We start from the raw sequence: 19,037 nt of genomic DNA, 5'->3' as shown, positions 1-19,037 counted from the left end.
GAGTTTGATACTAAAGGACACATATTATATAATTCTTTTTCTCCTGAAGTTCAGGCAGAAATAAAACTAATGTATACTTCTCAAAATCACTGCTGTGGATGCATTTGGGTGTGGAACATTCAAAGGGGCACAAGGAAACTCTCTGATGTGATGGAGTTGTTTTATTAATAATCTTGACTTTGGTATGGGTTATGTGGGTAAATACATTTGTCAAGGCATCACAATGAAAGCTTAAGGTCTATGTATTTCATTTAAATTATGAAATGATACCTTTTTTAAGTAAAGAAAATAGTGTCTGAAAACATCTGAAAAAGTGACTGTTACATTTAGAAATTCCATTTCATAAGGCCTTAAAGTTCCTCATACCTCTTATAATTAAGAGATTATATTTAATGTGTCTTCTAAATATCTCTACTTCAAAAGGGTAAAGTAAGAGATTCTTATTTGTAAAAATAAATATATAGATAAGGATTGAGAGGCATGCCTCAATGAATACCCATTATTTCTTTCTTGTTTCATTTGATTATTATTCATTGCATTTGATTATTGACATACTTAGCAAAGTATGCCCTTGATGTACGTACGTATTAGTCACTCAGTTCAGTTCAGTTCAGCCGCTCAGTCATGTCTGACTCTTTGTGACCCCATGAACCACAGCACGCCAGGCATCTCAGTCCATCAACAACACCTGGAGTCCACCCAAACTCATGTCCATTGAGTTGGTGATGCCATCCAACCATCTTATCCTCTGTTGTCTCCTTCTCCTCCTGCCCTCAATCTTTCCCAGCATCAGGGTCTTTCCAAGTGAGTCAGATCTCCACATCAGGTGGCCAAAATATTGCAGTTTCAGCTTCAACATCAGTCCCTCCAATGAACACCCAGGACTGATCTCCTTTAGGATGGACTGTTTGGATCTTCTTCCAGTCTAAGGGACTCTCAAGAGTCTTCTGAAACACCACAGTTCAAAAGCATCAATTCTTCAGTGCTCAGCTTTCCTTATAGTTCAACTCTCACATCCATACATGACCACAGGAAAAACCATAGCCTTAACTAGATGGACCTTTGTTGGCAAAGCAATGTCTCTGCTTTTCAATATGCTGTCTAGGTTGGTCATAATTTTTCTTCCAAGGAGTAAGTGTCTTTTAATTTCATGGCTGCAGTCACCATCTGCAGTGATTTTGGAGCCCCAAAAATAAAGTCTGACACTGTTTCCACTGTTTCCCCATCTATTTGCCATGAAGTGATGGGACCAGATACCATGATCTTCGTTTTCTGAATGTTGAGCTTTAAGCCAACTTTTCCACTCTCCTTTTCACTTTCATCAAGAGGCTTTTTAGTTCTTCTTCACTTTCTGCCATAAGGGTGGTGTCATCTGCATATCTGAGGTTATCTATATTTCTCCCGGCAATCTTTATTCCAGCTTGTGCTTCTTCTAGCCCAGTGTTTCTCATGATGTATCTACATATATGTTAAATAAGCACAGTGACAATATACAGACTTGATATACTTCTTTTCCTATTTGGAACCAGTCTGTTGTTCCATGTCCAGTTCTAACTGTTGCTTCCTGACCTGCACACAGGTTTCTCAACAGGCAGGTCAGGTTGTCTCGTGTTCCCATCTCTTTCATAATTTTCCACAGTTTATTGTGATCCACACAGTCAAAGGCTTTGGCATAGTCAATAAAGCAATAGATATTTTTCTGGAACTCTCTTACTTTTTGATGATCCAGTGGATGTTAGCAACTTGTTCTCTGGTTCCTTTGCCTTTTCTAAAACCAGATTGAACATCTGGAAGTTCACAGTTCACCTATTGCTGAGGCCTGGCTTGGAGAATTTTGAGCATTACTTTACTAGCGTGTGAGATGAGTGCAATTGTGTGGTACTTGGAGCATTCTCTGGCATTGCCTTTCTTTGGGAGTGGAATGAAAACTGACCTTTTCCAGTCCTGTGGCCACTGCTGAGTTTTAGAAGTTTGCTGGCATATTGAATGCAACTTTCATTCAGTCATGTCCAACTCTTTGTAATGCCATGGACTGCAGCCTACCAGGCTCCTCTGTCCTTTGGATTCTCCATGCAAGAATCCTAGAGTGGTTTGCCTTTCCCTTCTCTAGATGTCCTTGACAGATAGTGTAAATTATATTCATCAAATCACATTGGTTGATTCAGTTTACTTGAAATAATATTATATTTCACAAACTACAAGCATTTAAATATCACTTTCAGATCAGTTTTGCAATTATCTTTCACAGTTTCATGATCAATCATAAAATTTTAAGCCTAACGTAATTCACTTCTTATCAATGTAATATTAAAGCATAAAAATCTTGTAAAATTGACTTAACTTACTTTATATTAAACAGGCCTGTGTATTTAAAACATCTATTATGGTGGGATAGTTTTAACTGTAAAAATTAAATTGCTTCAGGAAAAAAATATAGTGTGTTTTTAGCTTTTTTAAAACTGTTTGGGACATCAAAATTTTAGTGCTTTTATTAAAATTCAAAATATTAAATTTTAACTCATATGTTCTTTTAAACTTATATTTTTTATAATTCCAATATATATGTTCAAATAATATTTGATTTCTCCTGAATTCCATGTCTTGTGTTTGAATGTCATTGTCTAATAATCAAGAATCTATTCTATTCAGGAACCCACAAATTTATACATAAAAACTCACATAAATGCTGTTATTTATTGTTAGTTTTGAAGAACTATTTCATGACATTTCTGTTTGTGAGTAGATACAGTCATATTTTCAGTAAAACAAAGCAAAAAAAGTAAAAAAAAAGAAGCAAACTTGATAGTTGTGCTATGTTTGTCAGCTCTCCAATAAGAAAAACAAATACATTCAAACTGTCATCAATTTAGTAATGGCTATTTTAAAATATTTGGACAGAGTCTAAGGGATAGTGCAGTGCCATAGGAGCTAAGGTGATTGCTCTAGGAAAAGCAAAAACGTGGCACTACCAGAATTATAGAGGGTGCCTGAATGGAGAGCACTGCTGACAGGAGTGGTACAGAGTCAGCCTGAGGCTATATGCTTGGTAGCATCACTGGGCATAAATACCGTCCTTTCCTTGTACTTCCAACCCTTGATCTCTGCCAGGTTGCAATGATACAAACCCAACCAGAATCCAGAGGGGAAGGAGTCATTTTATGCTGCCCATAATGTTTAATCTCAAAGTCACAGAGCAAGGAGGAAAAAGAAGAATGTGTTAAAAAAAAAAAAGGCAAGAAATAGAAGATATCTAATCATTTTTTTTAAGTAAATATTAGTTCCGTTTTCATCCCAAATCTTTCTTCATTTCTAATTCATTTATTTTACCTAAATTTAATATGAAAATAGAGTAGTCTTTGAATTAATATAACTCCAATTACTTGGATTTCTGCTTGATAGACAACAGTGAACCTATTTTCTTTTTTTCCTTTTGAAAAAACATCATAATTTTAGGCAAAGCAGCATCAATTGAGTTCAGTTCAGTCGTTCAGTCCTGTCCAACTCTTTGTGACCCCATGAATCGCAGCACGCCAGAGCTCCCTCTCCCTCACTAACTCCCGAAGTTTACCCTAACTCACCATATATATACCATATATATAGCAGTAGATTTTTATATCATTCTGTACTTGGGGCCCAAAATGTCAGTAGCCTAAAACAAGGTATCAAATTTGTGTGAGATGAGTGCAATTGTGCTATAGTTCTGCCACTACTTATTCACAAATCAATACTTTACACTCATAAATCAATTCCCCTTTAATGGAAATTCATCTGTTACATATATATCCATGCAAAAGAAAATCATATAGAAAAAATTGTTAGAATTGTAGGAAAGATAAAAATATATAAGGCAAATAAAGTAAAAAAGAGACTTGATTATCAAATAAATTATAAGACCTGAATTTGGGAAGTTTGTCAATGTTTGAGGTAGTGATCATTATTACTAAGATCACATATATGGGATCATGTTTATCCCCCTTTCTCTTTCTCATCCTTTCTTCCTTCATTTTGCCCTCCCTTCTTTCATGTGTACCACACTTCTTTCCTCTTTCCTTCTTTCTGGCCTTCTTTGTCTTTCTCTTTGTTTTCTTTCTTTCATATGGTGCATTTTTTATTTCAATTCAATTTTATAAAATTTCAAAGAACTTTCATTTTGTTTTATTTTACTTTATAAATACATATTCATGAAATAAATATTATATACAATAGATATATAAATATATATTTCCCATAACAAAATGATAAATGGTAATTATTCCCTGAAGGATAGATATTATTGCACCCAAATGCTAAAATTCAGTTACAAATTGAAACACTGTCAAGATAAATTAACAAAGCTATATTTATTCAAATAATTTCATGATTTTAAGGTACTATAAAAAGGAGCCAACTCATTCATCTATAAGTAACTGTTGTAGAAATATAATTGTTGTGAAAACCACTGGGATATTGTATAAGATTGAAAATAAACAAGAAAGTAATTATACACATTATGTATATAATAAATATATAATAATACAAAATAAAACACAATATCTATATACAAATAATAGATTATATATGGTAAATATTATAATAATTCATATGCATAATGATAAAAATTGACATAAAAACATAGCATTTCACTGCAGGTATGATATCTCATACAGTTGTTGTTCAGTTGCACGATCATGGCCAACTCTTTGCTACCCCAAAATTGTATGATATTTCATACAATTATTTTCTTGTAAAAAATTCAATTGACTTTTGCCTTTTCAAAATTTTCTGTCTTTGTCATTCTACACACCTTTTGTTCTTTTTTGCTCTACCTTCATTCCTAATTATATAAAATCAGAGTATTCCCTATAGAGTCATAATCCTGCCTATGCCATGTGTACTCAAAACTATGAATTCTTCAGATTTTGGTTATATTTAGAAATTCATAGTAAGTAACATTTTCTAAGAATCATTATCCAGGGTAGTGGGGATAATTGCAGGGAAAATTTTTTTTTGAAAACACAATTATCCAAGAGAAATATATATTTTTTTTGCATGTCACACAATTTATTTAATAATGTATACATACAGCAGTTACCACAAAATGTTGGAATGAGTTTGTTTTATCCAAGAAAAACATAAAGTTGATAATTTTTATGCAAAAGCATATTCCAGGAACATAGAAAACTGTAAGCTTATAAAACTAAACAAGATATGTTTTCTAATATTAGTTACTTGCTGCATGAGGTGTTTTATATTCTGTTACTAAGTATCTATAATAGAGATGCTGATTTATACTTGCTAGCTGACTCAACAATGAAAAAAATGCCAGCAATAAATTACATAAGGAAGAGCAACTGTCCTGATAGTTAAACATTTCCTTAAAACAACCTATATTTGGAAGCAATTATATCCAGTAGTAGTTGTACTTTCTGTACTTTCTTCTTAATCTCTAAAATATCTCCATTAAAGCCTAACACATTTTAAAACATCTTCCCATAAAAACAGACGTAAAGCAAATACAGTCTTAGTGGAGAATGAGCCAACCCAAGCAATTTTCTGCACAGATGTGTTTGTGTTCGGTTTATTTCTTAACTCAACCTCTAGGGAGTAGCTGTAGAAAAGCTGACTCTGAAATTACTCTCTAAGGATAAATTTTCATTTGATCTTCTATGTGGACTGAAATGCTGTTGGGTAAAAGGCCACCTCACCTTACTGACTGCTTGTACTAACACCTTTAAATGGGATGCTCTTTGGGATAAGTACAGGAGAGAATTTCAGGAGCTGGAGAATTATTTCCTTTTTCTTTCATTTTGTATGTGAATACCGTAGTGATGAACTATTGTAAAGAAAAATGGAAATTTTAGCAATCAAGGAAATATTCAAAATTTTATCTATGTTTCTGCAAAACTTTTCAGTTCTTCCTGGTTATAATAATATTTAAAACCTTTTTATTTAGTCTTTGTAAAAATTTTAATAGATTTAAGAGCTTTGATTTATTGTATTGTAATTAATAAGTGATTGCTTAATCTCAGAGTCAAATATGGTTGCTTACAAAGAGAAACCTCCCTTTCCAGTGAAAAAGACCACCCAGAACATTAAAATCACAAAGTCTAATTCTCATAGTACATAATCATTCTGATAATTAGAATCAAGTAATCCATATTATGTTTTTTTCTTCTATTAATATCAGTGATGATGTGATCCAGAGTCATATTACAATTACTTGCAACTAGAGCTAAAGATATTCTGTCTCTTACTCATAACAAATATAGTCTGTTACTCTGGTTTCATCAATCTCATGTCCAAATTTCCCTAATGTCTTAAAGAAGGATCTATTTCCCTAAAAATTGTTGTATTATGCCTTGTAAGAAAAAGAATGATTACTTTCAATTTAGCAAAAAGTAGTATAGGCAAACCACGTGCAAGGCAATCTGTTATGTGCTGAGGATATGAAGATGAATAGAGCCAGACTCTAAGAACATTACAGTCAAACCATAATACAGGAATATACAACAATATAAATCATGCATGCTGAATGCACCATCAATGGGAAAACTCAACAGGCCCTTGTTGTTTGTGGGAGAAAAGGATGTCTAAGGTGGTGTTTAACTGGGGAAGGACATTTGTGCTAAATTCTTGAGAATGTGTGAGAATTCATCAGATATTGATGTAGAAATTCATATTCTGTAGAAAAGGAACAGGATTAAATATGTTCAGTACTGATAGTTCATAACTTATTCATTTACAAATTATTTATTGAGTACCTATTAGTTGTCTGAAAATGGGAAACAGGAATTACAAATTTAAGATACCTTTCTTCCAAAGCTCAAAATCAATTGGGGAATATGGTGGTGCGAGCAGTTAAAAAAAAAAAAAAAAAAAAAGCCTGCCAATGCAGCAGACATAATGAGATATGGTTCGATCCTTGGGTTGGGAAGATCCCCTGGAGTAGGAAATAGCAACTCACTCTAGTATTCTTACCTGGAGAATTACATAAACAGAGGAGCCTGGCAAGCTGCAGTAGTGTCACAAAGAGTTGGACAAAGCTGAAGCAAATTAGCACACACATGCACACACACAATCATCTATGACAACCCAAGACAACAGAGTTCTAAAGTCCTATTAAAGATGGACACATAAGAGTTTTAGAAAAGTTATTTAACCACTTTGAGTTCATAATATGTGGTTTTCCAAAAGCAAGGGCACCACCAATGTATAAATTAATCTGAAAGTTGCACAGTTGTGTCCTATTCCTTGCAACCCTATACAGTCCAAGGAATTCTCTAGGGCAGAATACTGAAGTGGGTAGCCTTTCCCTTCTCCAGGGGATCTTCCCAACTCAGGGGCTGAACCCAGGTCTCCCACGTAGCAGGCGGATTCTTTACCAGTTGAGCCACCAGGGAAGCCGATAAATGAATCTAAAATTAATCAAAGTGTAGAAACGTGGTGAAGATAAGTACTGAAACAACAAAAAAAGTCTGTTTGAAAATACAACAATGTGTAATAGCACAGCAACTTTGAGAAGCTGAAATTAGGAGAAAGAAAGATACCATGAATTGTCCAACTATTTGAGAAAATTCACTGCTTATAAAAATATTTATAGATTACTTATACTATGTGTTAGATTCTACAGTTAATGTTGGATACACAATTAACAATATTTTTTTTGTTCCCTTATATTGGAAAGACAGGTACTCAGGAGAATGCAATTAGAGTAATAATTAAATGAGTCTTTAGGTATGAGGTGGAGAAGGAAATGGCAACCCACGCCAGTACTCTTGCCTGGAAAATCCCCTGGATGGAGAAGCCTGGTAGGCTACAGTCCATGGAGTCGCAAAGAGTCCAACACGACTGAGAGAATTCACTTTCACTTTAGATAAGAGGAAAGCATTTATGCAAATAAAATGTTTTATTTAATCATGTGTGCATGCTCAATCACTTCAGTCATTTCTGACTCTTTGCAACCCTATGGACTATAGCCCGCCAGGCTCCTCTGTCCATGGAATTTTCCAGGCAAAAATACTAGAGTGGGTTGCCATGCCCTCTTCCAGGGGATCTTCCCGACCCAGGGATCTAATCCACATCTCTTCTATCTCCCGCATTGGCAGGGGAGTTCTTTACCACTAGCGCCACCTGTGAAATCCTATTTAATCTTACAAATCAGGTTAGTCAGCAAAGACATAGGTGGGCTAAAGAAAAGAGACATCCCAAAACTCCAAAGTAAAAAAAGCGTTAAGTAACAAAAGCAAGGAAAGTGTGGAACTTTCAAAAAACTACAAGGTTATTTCATATGGCTAGAAAAAAAAAAAAAAAAGAGAGAGAAAATGTGAAACAGACCAGTTGAAGTGAAGCATTGTGAAACCAGATCTTGGAATATCTTTTTACATTATGAATCTGTGCTTCATTTCCAGGGAAATGAGAAGGCATGAACTAGAAAGATAATTGTCCTCTTATCTGGGCACCGGAAAAAACACTTTCCTGTAATGAGAGTAGATGCTCTTAATAAGGATAGGAACTGAGGACTATTGTAGTAATCCAGAAAAGAGAGGATGGGAGTCTGGACTAAGCTAATAGGGATTAGGTTATAAATTTACCAGAAAATTGTGGATACTCCTATTTGCTCAGTTGTTTAAAGAGAGAGATAATATTAAACTGTAACCGGGTTTGGGGCAACTGCATGAAGTGGTGCCAGTAAATAAATATTCAACACTTGGCAAATAAAAAGTAAGGAGTAAAAAGTAGTAGCTTTAGTTTGGATGTGTCATTTGAGAAGAGTAAAGCACAAGAGGAAAATATATAAGAAAATAAAAATAAAATATTTTTTGGAAGTGGAGTGATATGATCATATGACATTTTATGATGATAATGAAAATTAAAAGAATTGATGGAAGAAAAACAGTGATGGAAACGAGACTTTAAATATTACAGATCAAGTTACTATAGATAGTATAAACCAGAATTTCATCTGAATGTGAGGCAAAAAGAGGAGCAGATAGGCTGTCTCTCAGGTTTTAATCTTGGAAAACTTAGTTTAGTTCAGTTCAGTTCAGTCACACAGTCGTGCCCGACTCTTTGTGACCCCATGAATTGCAGCACGCCAGGCCTCCTTATCCATCACCAACTCCCGGAGTTCACTCAGACTCGCGTCCATTGAGTCAGTGATGCCATCCAGCCATCTCATCCTCTGTCGTCCCCTTCTCCTCCTGCCCCCAATCCCTCCCAGCATCAGAGTCTTTTCCAATGAGTCAACTCTTCTCATGAGGTGGCCAAAGTACTAGAGTTTCAACTTTAGCATCATTCCTTCCAAAGAAATCCCAGGGTTGATCTCCTTCAGAATGGACTGATTGGATTTCCTTGCAGTCCAAGGAACAGATGATGCTGTGAAAGTGCTGCACTTAATATGCCAACAAATTCGGAAAACTCAGCAGTGGCCACAGGACTGGAAAAGGTCAGTTTTCATTTTAACCCCAAAGAAAGGCAATGCCAAAGAATGCTCCAACTATTGCACAATTGCACTCATCTCACACGCTAGTAAAGTAATGCTCAAAATTCTCCAAGTTAGGCTTCAGCAATACGTGAACTGTGAACTTCCAGATGTTCAAGCTGGTTTTAGAAAAGGCAGAGGAACCACAGATCAAATTGCCAACATCTGCTGGATCATGGAAAAAGCAAGAGAGTTCCAGAAAAACATCTATTTCTGCTTGATTGACTATGCCAAAGCCTTTGACTGTGTGGATCACAATAAACTGTGGACAATTCTGAAATAGATAGGAATATCAAACCACCTGAGCTGCATCTTGAGAAATCTGTATGCAGGCCAGGAAGCAACAGTTAGAACTGGACATGGAACAACAGACTGGTTCCAAATAAGAAAAGGAGTACCTCAAGGCTGTATATTGTCACCCTGCTTATTTAACTTATATGCAGAGAACATCATGAGTAACGCTGGACTGGAAGAAACACAAGCTGGAAAACTTAAGGAGATGACAAAAACCAGGGAGATGAAATGGATAAAAAGAAAATTTGAGGGAAAAGATAGGGAGTTCTCAATCAGCGCTCATCAGTTTTAAATACCCATAGGGCAATAATTAGTACACAATAGTGAATGGCAAGAAAATTTCAGGGCTGGAGATTTATTGTGTTTATTTGCTAGAATCTTGGGGGAAAATGAAGTTATTCAAAAACATGCATAGGTCAAAGTCAGAAGACAGCTCACCAGTCATTCTGTTGGTTGATGGTCAGGAAAAGAAGAGAACAAGTAGCATTATACCTTAGAAATGAAAGTGGCAAGGAGAGTTTCCAGAAGCAAGACGTGGGTCAAATTCTCATAAAATATTTAGAAAGATTAAGACAAAAAGTAGATCATAGTATTAGACAAGTTGAAAAGTTTTGGTGGTTTTGGCAAAGCATTTCCACTGGAGTCATGGAAGGAGAATTTACATTGAGGTTTAGTAAAAAACGTGGCTATGAAGGGAGCAGATAAGAATGAAAAGGAAGGATCAGGTAAAAGAGAAGGGAGAGATGGGAGATATTGCTGGATTCTAAATGACAGAATGATGGAACATATCTATATTCTAAACAGAGAACATATAAAAGTGAGGGGTTACTTTAGATAATATTGGAGGTTCTGTAGTACAAAGGTTTCCATTTGTTTCATTTTTTTTGAGGTTTAATTTTTTATTATTTTTTAATCAAATGCTTAAAGGATTTTATTTTTTAACCATTTATCATATATTTATTATTTTTTTCACTTTACAATATTGTTTTATTTTCACATTCTTTCTATACCAAACTATGCATGAAAGAAAATTTATTTTATTTTTTAATATACATTTATTTATTTTAATTGGAGTTTAATTACAATATTGTATTGGTTTTTCCATACATCAACATGAATCTTTTTATTTTAACAAAGTCAATTTTTTTAAGGAAATTAAGCCATTTTAAGTCACATAATTAATAACCTTTGGTTGATGGAATCATCTAATAACTCTACTCTTTACATTGATGGTTCTTTCTGTCCTACATTTTCAAAAAATATCCTTTTTATTCAAGAACCTATAGAGTAAGAAGCACGTGTAAAAAACTAGGACATGATATATTCATGGATTATAACAATTGTGCAGCTTTCTTCAAAAGGAAAGAATGAACCCCAATATTATAAATGATGACTTTTATTCAGAAGTAAATTGTAACTGAATATATTAATAAATCTTTATTTTTCTCTAAATAAAAGACTACTACATCATTTGCACTTAAATTGCTTTAATTTATTTTGAAAATAATATTCATCCATGCATTTTTATTCTAAAGTACAATTAAAAGTCACTGGCTCCAATGTTATTTTCCAGATACTAAACCAAATTGAGGATAAGAAAAAGTCTTTTTCTGAAATACAAAACTGAATAACTATGACAAAATATAAACTTTTAAATTAAGAAAATAAAAAATATGACTTTGAAAATTAAAATTCTAAATGTAAACAGAATAAAAACAATAAGGCTGCATAGTCACTGCATATGCAAAGATGGGCTCAATAAAGTGCAGAAGTGGTATGGACCTAACAGAAGCAGAAGATATTAAGAAGAGGTGGCAAGAATACACAGAAGAACTGTACAAAAAAAGATCTTCATGACCAGATAATTATGATGGTGTGATCACTCACCTAGAGCCAGACATCCTGGAATGTGAAGTCAACTGGGCCTTAGGAAACATTACTATGAACAAAGCTAGTGGAGGTGATAAAATTCCAGTTGAACTATTTCAAACCTTAAAAGATGATGCTGAGAAAGTATTGCACTCAATATGGCAACAAGTTTGGAAAACTCAGCAGTGGCCACAGGACTGGAAAAGGTCAGTTTTCATTCCAATCCCAAAGAAAGGCAATGCCAAAGAAGGCTCAAACTGCCACACAATTGCGCTCATCTCACACACTAATAAAGTAATGAGCAGCATTCTCCAAGCTGGGCTTCAACAATACGTGAAATGTGAACTTCCAGATTTTCAAGCTGGTTTTAGAAAAGGCACAGGAACCAGAGATCAAATTGCCAACTTCCACTGTATTATTGAAAAAGCAAACGAGTTTCAAAAAAAGATCTATTTCTGTTTTATTGACTACACCAATGCCTTTAACTGTGTGGATCACAATAAACTGTGGAAAATTCTGAAAGAGATGGGAATACCAGACCACATCTTGAGCCTGCCTCTTGAAAAACCTATATGCAGGTTAGGAAGCAACAGTTAGAACTGGATATGTAACAACAGACTGGTTCCAATCAGAAAAAGAAGTATGTCAAGGCTGTATATTGTCACCATGCTTATTTAACTTATAAGCATAGTACATCATGAGAAACACTGGGCTGAATGAAGCTCAAGCTGGAATCAAGATTGCCAGGAGAAATATCAATAACCTCAGGTATGCAGATGACACCACCCTTATGGCAGAAAGTGAAGAAGAACTAAAGAGCCTCTTGATGAAAGTGAAAGAGGAGAGTGGAAAAGTTGGCTTAAAGCTCAACATTCAGAAAACGAAGATCATGGCATCTGGTCCCATCACTTCATGGGAAATAGATGGGGAAACAGTGGAAACAGTGTCAGGCTTTATTTTGGGGGGCACCAAAATCACTGCAAATGGTGACTGCAGCCATGAAACAGACACTTGCTCCTTGGAAGGAAATTTATGGCCAACCTAGACAGCATATTAAAAAGCAAAGATGTTACTTTGCCAACAAAGGTCCATCTAGTCAAGGCTATGGTTTTCCAGTGGTCATGTATGGATGTGAGAGTTGAACTATAAAGAAAGCTGAGCGCAGAAGAATTGATGCTTTTGAACTGTGGTGTTGGAGAAGACCCTTGACAGTCATAAAGAGATCAGTCCTGAGTGTTCATTGGAGGGACTGATGTTGAAGCTGAAACTCCAATACTTTCCACCTATTGGGAAAAGCTGACCTATTTGAAAACACCCTGATGCTGGGAAATATTGAAAGTGGGAGGTGAAGGGGATGACCCAGGATGAGGTGGTTGGATGGTATCACCGTCTCAATAGACAAGAATTTAAGTAAGCTCCAGGAGTTGGTGACGGACAGGGAAGCCTGGTGTGCTGCAGTCCATTGGGTCACAAAGAGTCGGACATGACTGAGCAACTGAACTGAACTGATGACCCTAGAAAATTCATTATGATTTTTATGCCTCAATTTCCTCATCTGTAAAATGTAGATGATATTAGTACTGAACTTATGAACTCTTTTGGAAAATGAGTTTCTCTCTTTTTCAAAGATTCCCCAAAGAATTTTAAATTCTATAGAATTCTTAAATATAGTATACTTGCTAGACAGGCACTTTAACCAGCTAAGCCATAGGTCAACCTAAATACAGTATAATTATAAGTTATTTATTATTACAACAATTTAATATTAAGCACATTTCTATTAATTGATCTATATTATATTCAGTTTTTTTTTCAATGTCAACATTAAATTGTTGTTGCTGCTGTTCAGTTGCTCAGTCATGTACAACTTTTTGCAATCTCATGGACTGCAGCATGCCAGGTTTCCCAGTCCTTCACATTTCCTGGAATTTGCCCAAACTCATGTCTATTGAGTAAGTAATATCATGCCATTATCTCATCCTAGCTCACTCTCTTCTACTCCTGACTTCAGTCTTTCTCAGCATAGGCGTCTTTTCCAATGAGCTGGCTCTTCTCATCTCGTGGCCAAATTATTCGAGTTTCAGCCTCAGCATCAGTCCTTCCAATTAATATTCAGGGTTGATTGCCTTTAGGATTGACTGGTTTGATCTCCTTGCAGCCCTATGGTCTCTAACTCACCATGCTTATCTGTCCATGTAAGCTTCCAGGTGAGAATAATGGAGAATTGACATTTCCTACTCCCAGCAAATCTTCTTGAACCAGGGATGGAATCTGTGTCTCCTTGGTCTCCTGCATTAGCAGATGAATTTTTTACCACTAGCACCATCTTGGAAGCCCTTTATGATATGCATGCTGAAGTATTTAGGGTAACTTCATCTATAAATATTTTCCCCAAATATATCTGCATTTTTTAACAAATGCCACACATACAAACACATGGTAAATCACATGTCTATATGTGTATATTGTTGTTGTTCAGTCATTCAGTCCTGTCAAACTCTCTGTGACTACATGGACTGTAGCATGCCAGGCTTCCCTGTCCTTCACCATATCCTGGACCTTGTTCAAACCCATGACCATTGAGTCTGTGATGCAATCCAAACAACTCATCCTTTGTCAACCCCTTTCCTCTTGCCTTCAATCTTTCCGAGCATCAGGGTCTTTTCAAATGAGTCAGCTCTTCACCTCAGGTGGCCAAAGTATTGGAGCTTCAGCTCAGCATCAGTCTTTCAAATGACTATTCAGGATCAATTTCTTTTAGGACTGACTGGTTGGATCTCTTTGCAGTCCAAGGGACTCCCAAGAGTCTTCTCCAATACCACAGTTCAAAAGCATCAATTCTTCAGCACTCAGCTCTCTTTATGGCCCATCTCTAATATCTGTACATGACTACTGGAAAAACCATAGCTTTCATTATATGGACCTTTGTCAGCAAAATGATGCTTACTTTTTAATTAGCTTTTCAATTTAAATGTGCTCTTTCTTTTCCTGTTTTACACATTTATAATGCATATATTGCATTATAATATTTGCACTTAAATATCTCTTCAGTATTACATTTACCACATTTTATAACTTCAAAAGGAAAGTGAAATCTGCATGGACTCAATCTACCTTAAACACAATAGGTATTTGATTTTGTCATGCAGAAATTAATCTCTGTAATTCTGTGACATAATTTTGAATGCTTTTCTTTGGACTAAACAAGCAAGAATTGAAATGTGAAAAAGAAAAGCTGTATACTGAAAAACTTGTTTGGATATAATTAGTGCTATGAAGAAATTTTGTAATTAAAAATTGTTAAAAAGAAATTTGAATGAGTTTTAAATTTCAGTATCAATTTTAATTTTTTAAATTTCAATGTATTGGATTTTAAATTGATTATCATTATTTCTGTAATCAAAGTGGTAAAATATACTATTGTACAGAATAATAGTGTTTTAGTTTTTCATTAACTTCTGTACATTTAATGAATGAGAGCTCAAAAATTTGAATGCATAGAAGTTAAACTCTAAATCTTAAATCTTGAAGTACCAATGTAAGTGTGTACATAACACCTTTACCAGACAAATGTATCATCATTCCCATTATATCATTATTTCCATTGCATAGACTAGAAAATTGGAACTTCAAATGGATTTTTTTAATGTCTATGGTTATATTACTTATGTATTGTTGAATTACACCAAGCACAGATTAAGTATAATAACTCTGCTTATTTCACTTCCATGAATATCACATACTCATGAAGTGGATCTGTCTTTTCTTCTCAATCACTATGTATTTTTATATGCTGTGCTCCAAATCTACAATGTTTCCATCTTAATTCCTGGACAGAACTCTTGTAAAACCAGATATTAAAGATGAAAACCTCTGATATGGCAAGAATTTATAAAATATGAGTAAGTGAGAAGAAACATGACACCTGTTTTCACCTCTCAAGAAAGATAAGTGATGACATTTTGGACCAAGTTAAGAATCACTTTGTAAATGTGAGAATTGTTCAGCATTGCTAGGAGAAACTGTAAAAGGCAGAGATCAATGCTGACTTTTGATAAGAGAAAAATAAGCCATGGACTTCCACCAATTGATGATTTCCAAAATGTTTGTATTTTCTATTGATCATTTCAGTGACTTGAAAAAAATATCAAAAACACATTATTTCTTCAAGGAAATCACAAACAGTGAAACAATGAAACAACACATATAAATGAAAGGTAAAAATAGGGATATATAAAAAAAATAGAACAAATACTAAACGAAGAGAGCTTGTATTATAGTATTAGTACCAGACAGAATTTAGGACATAAATATTATAAAAGCCCTGTCTATAATGATAAAAGGACCAATTCAACAGAAAAGGAGCTCAACAAAGAGACTAAGAAAGATGGAGCAGAATACTTAGGATAGTCAACTCCAGGTGAAAAATAAGACATGTAAAAGGAAGATCACTCCAATATATAAAGAAACTTAAAAAGTAAATTACAAGTAAGCCTGGCAGGATAGAATCTTCTAACTTTTATTTTTCTTACTTGTCAAATTTTATGTCTTTCTCTCTCTGCATATAGATAGATACAGATTTCTAACAGAATATTGATAGAATATGTTGATATTAAAAGTTAATTAACACATTGTAATATAGTTTTAATATGAGATATATCAATATTGTGCTTCCTTTGTTGCACAGACAGTATAAAATCTACATGCAATGCAGATAAACTGTATTATATCCCTGGTTCAGGAAGATCCCCTGGATAAGGGAATGGCTACCCACTCCAGTATTCTTGACTGGAGAATTCCATGGATACAAGAGCCTGAATGGCTATAGTCCATGGTGTCTCAAAGAATTGGACACAACTGAGAGACTAACACTTTCACTTTGTTATCAACATTAGTTAAAAAATAAAACACCTATGTCAACAAAATGAATCCAAAACAAGTCGCATTAAAAATCATAACTTAAAAATATAACATGATTTTGTTTTTTTATTTCGGATCAGTTCAGTTCAGTTCAGTCACTCAGTCGTGTCTGAGTCTCTGTGACCCCATGAACCACTGCACACCAGGCCTCCCTGTCCATCATCAACTCCCAGAGTACACCCAAACCCACTGCCGTTGTGTCGGTGATGCCATCCAACGATTTCATCCTCTGTCGTCCCTTTCTCCTCCTGCCCTCAATCTTTCCCAGCATCAGGGTCTTTTCAAATGAGTCAGCTCTCCATATCAGGTGGCCAAAGTATTGCAGTTTCAGCTTCAACATCAGTCCCTCCAATGAGCACCCAGGACTGATCTCGATGGAATGGGTGGATCTCCTTGCAGTCCAAGGGACTCAAAAGCATCCATTCTTCAGTGCTCAGCTTTTTTTTATAGTCCATTTCATAGATCTACCAAGGAGAAAGAAACGGCAACCCACTCCAGTATTCTTGCCTGGAGAACCCTGTGAACAGGGGAGCCTGGTGGGCTGTTGTCCATAGGGTCACACAGAGTCGGACATGATTGAAGTGACTATAGCAGCAGCAGCAGAATAAACCTACCAAAATATCAGTGCTTTCAAAATATGTAAATGAAATTGCAAAATATTTTACAAAGTATCTTTATTTTAGCAGTAAAAGATCAAAGTAGGAAAGTGAGATCAGGATATTTATTTTCTAAGCTTTCTGCTTGCTGCTTTGCAATGGGTTGACTCTCTTCCTCTATAAAAGTCATAGTTCCATTCATAGAATCCTCACACTTTACCATCTTTTTGTTTTGCAAATTGAGCTTTTGTATCTTCAGGCCTTGAGTTGGAAATTGCCCCTTTCATATTGCTAGCTAGCTTCAGGGTACATAATGTTTCTTGCTGGTTTCCTTAAACTCTGACCACATTGGTATGGTAGTCAGTTTATTAATATTACAAATTACAGTTTGGGAAAGCCATTTTTATTTGTTGACAAGAATCTAACTGATACAGTTAAAGAGTCTGTGTTGGAATGACATGGAAATATAACTCAAAAACAATTATACTAGATTTAACTTAGTTTTGTCAGGCGAGTGTATGCTCCTTGGTTCTTTGTCTCATCACAACAAAGATTTGGAGTGATGGACATTAAAGCCCCCTTGGCGTGTCACAGCTCTTGGGTCTTGGTCAGACCGTGTTATATATAGCTCTCAGGTCTCGAATGGGCCATGTTATAGCTCTTAGACAAATCAATGTTACAGCTCTATTTTACTTAGAAGATAGCAGGAAAATCCATCTTCGAGGTGTGAAAGCACGTGGATCCAAAGATGCAAAGAGAAGAGCATGCCAGTGTGCAGGAGAGAGAGGGAGAGACAGGGAGAGAGAGAGAAGAACCAGCTAGAGAGAGAGAGCCCTTTGGCTCCTCTTTTTATGTGTGTGTGTGTGTGTGTGTGTGTGTGTGTGTGTGTGTTTTGTTTTTTTGTTTTTTTCTCTACCCCCTGGGCCTGCCCTATGCAAATTGGGCTCAAATAGGAGTGCTTTTCTACCTGAAGTCCTCACTCCGGTCCTCAGACCTTTCTTTGACGTTCCTTTGTTTTATTTTCACAGGCTTTTCCCTTCCTTGTCTTTTAGCCACTGCCCTTTTGGACTCCTTTTCTCTAGTCTAACTACCTAACAGTTTTATTGTTGATTTCTTTCTAGTTCTTTAATGTATAATACAATGCTCTAAATAACTACTCACCAGAGCACTACCCTTTTTACCTTATAAAATTTAATCTTTGACTTTTTTTAAATATTTATAGCAATGAAAATAGTTTATATAAAATAATATTAACACCTGATAGTAATTATTGAGAAATGACAATATTAACAACAGATTAGGTTCTGTTTTCATTAGAATAAGTTTTACACATAGGTAACACTTTATTCTTATGGGAAAAAAAGGAAACTGCTATGTTATTATGCAGATTTCTCTGCCTGGACAAAATGTACTTTATGAAAATTATAGTTGGAAAAAAAGTAGGCATCCATGATAACAGGAGGAGGAAATAACTAAAACATTCTGTATGAAAAGTAAAATTATCTGAATTTTTAGCTTGGATCTTATATGAAAGAAAAAAAGTACAATTCTTAGGATGTTATAAATTTTAATAGGTAAAACAACTATGCAGCTGTGATTAGTCTTGGGCTAAATGCCTCCTCAGAAGGGTCACATAAGAAACCTTTTATCCTTCCTGTTTAAATCATGAATATTCTGTTGAACACCTTTATTGTATGAGGAAATTTACAAAGTAATGGATAGATTCTTTCATGCTATATAAACTTTCCTAGTGTGGTAAGTACTGAGAACTGCATTCTCAGAGTTTTAACAACTTGCAGAAAAGTGAATTGAATTTCTGAAGCCTGGGAAATGATAAGAGAGAGGTGAAAGAGAGATAGTGCGCAAATGACCCTAGAGAGTTTGAAAATGTTATGGTC

The sequence above is a fragment of the Ovis aries genome, chromosome 1 (assembly GCF_016772045.2).
Source record: "Ovis aries strain OAR_USU_Benz2616 breed Rambouillet chromosome 1, ARS-UI_Ramb_v3.0, whole genome shotgun sequence".
Lineage (NCBI taxonomy): Eukaryota > Metazoa > Chordata > Mammalia > Artiodactyla > Bovidae > Ovis > Ovis aries.
This window is presented reverse-complemented; position numbering follows the sequence as displayed.